The following is an 8,669-nucleotide window of genomic DNA, read 5'->3' as shown; positions in this document are numbered from 1 at the left end:
GGCATATACGAGATAGTACTTCCCATTTAATGAAAAATAAAATCCGTCGACATTGATTTAAAAATAAATCAAAGAATTACATCCGTCAATAATTCATCTTGCTCTTTGAGTTTGACACGAATCACATTTCTCAATTATCATTTCGATTTCATGATTCATTCCAGACCAGTAAACAGATTCTCTTGTACGTCTCATTGGCTTTGTGATTCTCGGATGTGCTGAATGAATTTTTACCAATACAAAAACTTTTGACATGCTTTCGGAATGATCATACCTGTTCCCCTCAGAATTAGTCCATCGTCCACAATCAAATAATTCAACATAGTCTTGAATAACTTCATAAATGGATTTGAAAATATATTCTTATTACAAAGACGGTTAGTAAGACGGATCTTACTCAAATTTGATAGTCTTTATGTGGCGTACCTATTTTTCAAATGTCCTATATAATAATATATATAAATCCAATATTCCTAACATTAGTAATTTTTATTTAATATATATATAAAGTTTATAATACAATGTGTAACTGAAAATATGGTTAAATTAGGATTGTTATAATCTGGCTATGGCTGAACGTATTAAAATTTTGTTCTATCCTTCAATTCTTTTTCTTTTAGGTCTTCAAGAGGTGCTCAAGATAGAGCATCAGTTACTAAAGGATATTTTCCTTTCTTCTAGGTAATATAAAATTGGTAATGTTTGGAGATACATCCTTATCTTTTGGACTCACTCAGGTAAATGTGACACATTTTAATGCCCATTTAATTACAGAGATTTTAACTCTAATATTGTTTACTGTGATATTGCATTGTTAACAAATCTTGAACTACATTTAACTAATCTCCATCTTTCCTAATTTTTTTTTTTTTTTTTTTTTTTGTAGTAGATCGAATCCAAGACCTTTCAATCTGGATCCATCCGTTTCGAGGCGTGTTTCCTTCTTTGGATTGAAAATGGCGAGGACAGGGGTATTTGTCAATATGTCCTTTACTTCTTCTATTGCTTTAGTATGTATACTGTCCCATACAAATCCATTCTTTAATTTCATCAGATGTCTTAATTGTTCTGCTGCTTTGATAAATTCCACACAATTTTTTGTGTGGCTGATGAGTTCTCTGGTTTGCTTGATGGTAATTTTATGTCTAAAATTTTGTTTCCGACAAACTCCTCACTGGTGTCTAATATATCAAATGGGAGTCTGTTCAACTCATTTTCACGAAAATAATTGATTATTAAGACCGAACTTAAATTTTTATCTCTACAAACAGGGTGTCCACGATAAATTGGAACTATCTTAAAATTCAACCTGCTTGATAAAAATGGAATTTCGAGTGTATTTGTTAATATGAAAAAGTTAGACATGATATTAAACAATACATTTATTCAACATGTCCTCCCTCAGCAGCCACCATCTTCTCCATCCTGCCCCTAAAGCATTTGCATGCCCTGATGACTTCCGCGGAATCAACAGCATTCCACTCCCTCGTAATGGAGCCGGGAACTTTGTGGTGAAGACCGCAGGGAGTACGGATTCGGTCACTTCTCATGTTGTGGGCCTTGCGGCAGACCTTCCCCTCAACCTCCCAGGCATTGAAGACCCGGTACACCGTGGTCTTGGGGTATGTTAAGAAGCTTGTAGACAGCAGAGGGCTTATGTCCCGCGCGAGCGAATTCGAGGATGGCGTCTCTCCTTGCTTGTTCCATGATGACTATTATTTGTTGTCAAAACAATTGTGGAGGAAGTTATAGTGTATTGTTCACGCAACCTTTTATATTAGTATGATTTAACCCCGAATATCCACATTATGGACCTGGATGAAGTTTAAAGTAGTTCCAATTTATCGGGGACACCCTGTACACTGCACTAATTGTTTGCAGTTGCGGCATTTGGCTTCTTTTTGTAAGGAACGGTCTTCCAAATTGATGAGGATCCTTGAAACCATGCATTCCGCTGATATTTTATTCATCCCTCGCACATGATCTGCTATCAACTTCAGCTCTCGAAATTTGATTTACACCCTTCAACTCTGGATCGTTTAAGCTGTCTTGATTGCTCTTGTCCGTTTCAACGGTACTATAAAAGGTAATAGTGTCATTCAAGTGTCATTGAGTTTTTTTCTAAAAACTTTCGGTGAACATCTTCATCCTTCACTCCGCAAGTGATCAGAGTTGCTACCCAATCCTCTGATTCTATTTCGTAGATTTTGACCTCTTCAGCTAACATTTTTGACTGAGAATAGAACATGTATTTCCTCTGTAAGTTGTAATATGAAAATAGGTAGACGCATTACTAATAAGATGTCAGATATAATGATTATAGTATGTAAACATATCAAATATCTTGAGTAATAACTAATAGATGGATATATGTAATGAAGAACTCTCTCTTTATTACTTTCGATTTTTAGGAACAAAATAAAAACAACATCATTTTGTGTAACATAATAAAAGATTATTATATTACATAATATATATTTAAGGCTCTAAATGCCTTTTTAGTTTAACCTTGATTATATTATATTATAGGGTACATTTTGTTAGATTATTGAAATTTCTCTCAAATTGAAATCCCTCAAAATATAAAATTGATTTGAATTGAATTGAACTTAATGGTAAATCCAGATTCAGAAAAAATATTTTACTGTACTCTGCATAAAATTCTTTAGGTGTTTACTCACTCTGGAGTATGAATATAGCTGGGCTTTCGATAAATTACTTTTTTGAGATTAGAAAAAGGAAAAACTGTTGTTCTGTTTGATTTTTTATTGTATTTATCCATTCATTACCAAATCTTTGTTGCGATAACATTTCCATCTAATAAAGAATCTATAGTTTGATGCGTACCTTTGTCCAAAATAACAAATTATCCCTACATCAAGACAAAAATTAAAGGAGACCATGAAATTTTGGAGCTACTTACCGGATGACAACAAAATATTTTGTCGAATATGGCGTTGTAAGTACCAATATAGTCCCCCTCCTGAGTCAAACGACACTTATGTCCTTGTCCCACATCAAGAACATGAATGCATACAAACAACATATGACTCATGAGAATTTTGACAACTCTAACGTTAACACCGATCTCTTAAAGGTGCTGGTTTGATGTAATATACCTTTTAAGCTTAGGAGATTATAAATGATGAGTTTATTTATGAAGAATGATCAATAATTAATAATAATCTCAATCCAATTACTAAAGCCATATACATATTCTCATGGTAGGTGAAAAACGGACTTTATTTCTACTCATAATTACTATATTTCTTATAAGCACCTCTAATTATATTTTATAAATATATAATTTAAGTTTGTATATTAATAAAATAAATTTGTTGAATCCATTTGTAATAATTAATATTAATAACGTCTTTATCTTATCATTTGTCATCATTAATTTGTGTGATTTTCTGTGTCTAACTTCTATTAAAATTTCTAATAATTTTTTTTTGTAATATTCAATCGTTTTATTTAATTTTAGCATATTTCTTTAACATAATACCACAATCGTTATAATACTTTAATTTATCAATTTACTTGTAGTTTTTTACTAGGAGATAAAGTGATAATCATTAGTTATTGATTAATCATTCTATAATTTATCATATTAGCTACTTAAGTTAATGTTAATAGATCTATAAAATAGAAATCTGGAAGTTTTTTTATGAGTTTTACGAAGTAAATAAAGTATTCCTGAATTTGAAAATCTCAATTACTTTTTACATAATAAAAATAAAAAACTTTTCTCACAACTTTCAAGCACAAGTTCTTTTTTTTCCCTAAGAAAATATGAAGTTGATATTCATAATAAAATATAAAAAGTTTTTCAAAATAGTATTTGAAAAATTATCATGAAATAAGAAATTGAGCTAATTGTTAATTCTTTTGAAAATATTTATATTTTTTTCTAAGAAAACCCGTAAATATAATGGCAAATAACATTGATAGATGTGATTATACATTTTTAGAATTGCCTTCCGCGTATATAGATTTTTTTTTACCTTAATTTAACTAGCCATTGTTAATACTTAGATAATAATATATATTAAAAGTATTCCTTGAAAACAATTATATATTAATTAAAGTTACCCGTTTTTGAAAATGAATCAGTTGCTTCAACCATACTTTTTGTCCAAACTCTACCCAAAATCATCAAAAATTGCGTTTTGGAACATATTAAGGGTTAATGAGGCAGAGGATGTGAGATAGTTAGATCCTTACAAAATGTTTTTGAGCTTCTCACATCTTAAAGTATGGGGGAAAAATGCAAAACCAATCAAAAAACAAAAAAATATTTTTAAATCGGTTTGATACTTTATAAAAACTGTTGGGCATCTTTACAAATTTTTGAATCTAATGTATTTTTTTTTTTTCAAGATCAATTTATCTATGTATAGCTCAAACAAATATATTCAAAATGGACTTATGCTCATTTTTCAGTATTATATTACAAATATGAGTTTCATTTATATTTGTCTATAATGTAATAATATCTCTTAACCCGATAGTTTAAATAACAAGTGAAATAAAATTAATGAAATAGTAAAAAACATAAATGTGAAATAACCCATCAGATTGATTGAGTATGTATTTATTTAAAAAAAAAGTAATAATAGGATTTAGAAAGATAGGACCATTTTTTCCACGAGACTATTAAGGTTTTGTTAATAAATGAAGAGTTTTGAAAAAATTTAAATGAATTGACTGAATGGTCCAACTGATATTAATAAAAAAATGAATAAATTTATCGATATAAAATTAGATTTCCGGTCAAAAAAACACGTGGTTCTTTCATTTTTTCGATAACACATTATGTTTGCAACACTGTGAGGGTATCACGTAAAAAAATACATTGTTCAGTTCAATAATAGATTTATTATGCATTCAGAATTGCATCTATGAAAAAATCAAAACTCCTCAAATAGAGAATGGCAAAACACATGTTTGAAAAATTATGAGTAGTGATGCTGATTGCAAGCATTTCTGCATGTTAAAAAAAGAAACCAAAAATCAATATGGTAAGCCTGACAGTTTGAAGAATGTTTCGGAGAATAGCAGCTTAGCTGTCATGACGTTTCATAAAATCCACTACAAGCAGCTGTGAAAAAGGAATAGGATAGATGAAAATAAACAAGGATATTGGCAAGAATTACTCCGATGTCGATGTTTAATTTTACTCAGAGTACAACAATGACCCACAATTATAGCTCCACAAAGTATCATCACAAATTACTCTCTGTCTTTTATGAGCACACGAAAAATGTCTAATCTAGTTTTGTACATATCAAGTTAACTTCTCAGGAATAAAACAACAACTACAGCAGCTTTGGAAAAGAAGATTCACTCTTCAGTTTGCCAGCTTCAAATAAACAGGCAAGCTAAAAAATCATTTAATATTTCCGACATGGCTTTGGAGCATTAAAAGAAGGACTTCAGTGTCGGTGATTTTTTTTAATCTAGTCAAAGACGGAGTTGGGAGTCAGAAAATAGATTTTGATACATTTCCTTTTTCATTCATCTTGTCAAATATCTTGTTTTATTCCGCAGCCCTGGTTACAAGCTATCGAGGTTGTTCGACAATATATAAAACGTCACTTGAAAAAAAAACATCGATTATATATGTATTGATATTGTTATACATTCAAACTTATGTTTGCTATGAAAGGTGTAAATATAATCATCTCCATAATCTAGAGGTCTGTTTATACATAGATATTTAAATACTTTTTATTTAAATAGTGCCATATTTTGCGGCAAAATACAACATATTGCAGCTTTTTTTTACTTATTATTATTGTTAGCTTTGAAGACTTTTATATATTATTGCAAAAAGCTGCAGTTTGGGCTAACACATAGTTTTGATATTTATTACAATTTAAATATTGTCAACAAACAATGATAGTTTGACACTGAAAACAAATGTTTTTCCAAAAGTTCAACGCTTAAAAATATTTTAGTTATTTCATTTAACAACCATATATGCTTTATACAATTGTATTGAAAAAGATACGCCTTGAATTCGAAAAATACTAAAAAATATATTGAAATGAGCAAAACTCATATTTTTGATAATAAAAACTAATTACAGATTCGTTCTAACTTGCCAATTCTTATTAGAATTTCAATAAATTTTAAATTTGGATGTCTAATTTATACTTAAAATAAATCCTTGTTTTGAAACAAACATATGGCTAGCCAAGGTGTTTTTCCTTCCCAAATATTGCCCTTAACATTTTTTTTTTTACGTTCAAGCTGTATTTTCTTATGATTGGATTGTCTTGTATTTACCATTTATGAAAATAGTACTGTTTTTTTTTGGAAGAAATGATTTAAATTACTGGATGAGTCATAATTTTTATCACTCGATAGTTGGCTTAGTATTAGTTATAAAATACTCAGAAAGGCTAAGTTGAAGATGTACAAAAATCAGATCTGAAGGAAAAAACAAATGTTTATAAATTGGTGATCAACACATTAAATACTTTTAAAATTATATATGAAAATAAGACTATTATTTTGCTTGTGTTATAATAATTTTATTAATTCCATGTAAATTACCTTCTTATAACGAGAATCAAGATAACTAATATTTAATTTTATTACCAATAGACAATTTTGAAATCTTATTAATATTTCTACACATTTTCTCTTTTAAAAAGTATAAATATTATTCATCTCCATGGTGAAGTTTACCTCGCAGAAGATAACATACTTTAGTTGGTGGATGTAAAATACTGTTGGATTATTTTCATTAACAAAATATGAAAATATATAAGAAATTTAATTCTATTTAAATTATAGCTACATATAGCAGGTTGGGAAAGAATTAGAAAAAGTAATATTGATTAATCTTTGAAATCATATTAACATATTGTGGATTTTTTTTTTGTCAAACTGACCGCCCCTGCTGTTTTTGGCCTCCAAAACCTATTTTTTTCTAGAAAGATTAAGTCAGACTCCCCCTAAAAGTAACCCCCCCCCCCCCCCCTAAATTAAAACAAAATATTGATCATGCTTTATCAGGACATTATAACAATCCTAATTTAACCATATTTTCAGTTAAACATTGTATTATAAACTTTATACATATATTTAAATAAAAATTACTAAAACATTTGCTATGGAAAGTGTAGATTTAAAATCTGACGATAACATGTCCAGTATTGTTTTCCATACAATTAGGTCATCGTTTTTAGGTGATATGTATAATATTCATAACAGGATAAACTTTTACTAACTCCTAGATTTTTAGAAAACTACGGACACCTAGAGTGGAGTATCCTGTAACACTCACTTCCGTAAAAGGTTGACGTGGCATAAGTTTTAAATTATCCACTTACACTATTTCTACTGTCAATTAGTCAGATAGATGGAACAATACAGAAAACTGCCCAAAGCAGCATTTTTGAAGTATCTTGAGTCTCAAGTTTCAACAACCCCTCCAGAATCAATTAATGTAAACATGTCGATGCTTCTTTCTTCCTACATCTACAGATGAACTCTGCTATTCCATTCAAATTTGGTGAAGTCTCTCACTTTATTCTCAAGAGGATGCTTTTATCAGTTGGGGATATTATTGACTTTATTTGTGACAAATGGCTGTCTCCATCAATCAAGGACTGCTAGAGAGATTCAAGAGCATCATCTTCTGTTGCATACTATATAACTGAACCATCACAGAAACACCCAAGTAACTGGATTCAATCCCTCCGAAAAACCAGTTTTAAAGAGTCATTGATCAAGTTCCTAGTCGACAGTTGGGAGGATGATAGTTTGGTTTGTGTGTTGCAGCAGAAAGAACTCTTTGCTAATTCAGGAGATACATGCTACAGTTACAAAAGTTGTCAATGGAAGAGTCGTTAGAATTGTTGAAGTTGGGTTGTGTAGCAATCATGAAATAGTTGATAATCCGTGTTTTACCATCTTACAAACATACCGTCTTAAAACAATGTAATTATCCGCACATCCGACACCGATTGTCTTATAATTGGCCTAAGCTGCTGTTCCTCTTACGACCATTCGTTGAAGATACGGATAGAAGCCAGAATACAAAACAACAACACTCAGCGATATATCAGCATTACTCAGAAGCATGCAGCTCTTGGCGATACGTTCTGCAAACCCCTACCTGCCTATCATGCCTTCACAGGATGTGAATACACATTGTCATTTAATGTAAAGGGGAAAATAAAACCACTAAAGCTCCTCCAGATAAACAAAGAAGCACAGTTAGCTTATTCCAGCTTGGACTTGCATCTGAAATCAACATATCCATTATTTTCGCAGTTGAAAAGTTAGTGTGCAAGATGTACACACAAAAAAATGTCATTAAATTAAGTGCGGTTCCAATGGTTTTTGGACAAGTACAAACAAAAAAAACTGCGGAGCGAGTCGCATGAGTGCAAAATTTGAATGGCAGTTCTTTACCACCATGTTAAAGATCATTTCTCCAAAAGATACGCCGCACTCTGTAGTGTTCTACGAACACCACCAGCAGACGGAGGTAACGGACCGGAGTAAAGCCATAAAGAAGACCTTTTGATTGGGGGTACAATCATACACTAAGTATATATTCTATAAGGAATTACACTTAAAAAAGATGTACATAGACATAACTATTAAAATATATCAACACGTAAAAAAAAGGTATATTACTATCTATTTGA

This window comes from Lepeophtheirus salmonis, chromosome 4, assembly GCF_016086655.4.
Source record: "Lepeophtheirus salmonis chromosome 4, UVic_Lsal_1.4, whole genome shotgun sequence".
NCBI classification, from domain to species: domain Eukaryota; kingdom Metazoa; phylum Arthropoda; class Copepoda; order Siphonostomatoida; family Caligidae; genus Lepeophtheirus; species Lepeophtheirus salmonis.
The sequence above is the reverse complement of the archived record's forward strand: the minus strand, read 5'-3'. Positions refer to the sequence as shown.